Source organism: Chrysochloris asiatica, unplaced genomic scaffold (assembly GCF_000296735.1).
Source record: "Chrysochloris asiatica unplaced genomic scaffold, ChrAsi1.0 scaffold00359, whole genome shotgun sequence".
In the NCBI taxonomy this organism is placed as follows: Eukaryota; Metazoa; Chordata; class Mammalia; order Afrosoricida; family Chrysochloridae; genus Chrysochloris; species Chrysochloris asiatica.
Genome location: NW_006408877.1, coordinates 1,528,162 through 1,529,272, shown reverse-complemented (window position 1 = coordinate 1,529,272; position 1,111 = coordinate 1,528,162).

Below are 1,111 nucleotides of genomic sequence, written 5' to 3'. Positions count from 1 at the left end.
ATTAGCTACATTACAGATGAGTCCAACATGTCCATATACTGACAGTTACCTACATGGCAAATGAATCCAACATCTGAATAAATACATGACTACCTACAAGTCAGATGACTCCAACATGTTTATACAGATAGAGCCAGATACATAGCTGATAAGTCCAACATGTCCATATACAGAGAGCTAGCTTCATGGCAGAAAAGTCCAATATGTTCATATACAGAGAGCTAGTTTCTTAATAACAGAACAGTCCTACATATTCATGCACAGAGAGCTAACTGCATGGCAGACGAATCCAAAATGTCCATATACAGAGTTCTAGCTACATGGCAGATGAGTCCAACGTGTCCATATACTGAGAGCTAGCTACAAGGCTAAGTGGTCCAACATGTCCTTATACAGAGTACTAACTACATGGAAGATGTGTCCAACATGTCTATATACTGAGATTTACCTACAAAATATGAATGAGTCCAACATGTGTATATTTAGAGGGCTAGCTACAAGGCAGATGATTCCAACATGTTCATACACAGATACCTGGCTACATGACTGAAGAGTCCAAAAAGTCCATATACAGAGAGATAGCTAGATGGCAGACAAGTACAATATAGTCATATACAGAGAGCTACCTACATAGCAAATCAGTCCAACATATCCATGCACAGAGAGGTAACTACATGGCAAATGAGTGAAAAATGTCCACATACAGAGAGCTAGCTAAAAGGTAGAGTAGTGCAACATTTCCATATACAAAGTTCTAGCTACATGGCAGATGAGTCCAACGTGTCTATATACTGATAGCTAGCTACATGGCAGAGGAGTCAAACATTTCCATATAGAGAGTACTAGCTACATGGCCAATGAGTCCAACATGTCCATATAATGAGAGTTAGCTACATGTCAGAAGAGTCCAACATGTGTATATATTGAGGACTAGCTAAAAGGCAGATGAGTCCTACATGTACATACAGAGAGAGCTGGATACATGGCTGATGAGTCCAACATGCCCATACACAAAGATCTAGCTACATGGCAGACAAGTCCAATATGTTCATATACAGAGAGCTACCTACATGGCAGATCATTCCAACATATCCATACACAGAGAGCTAGC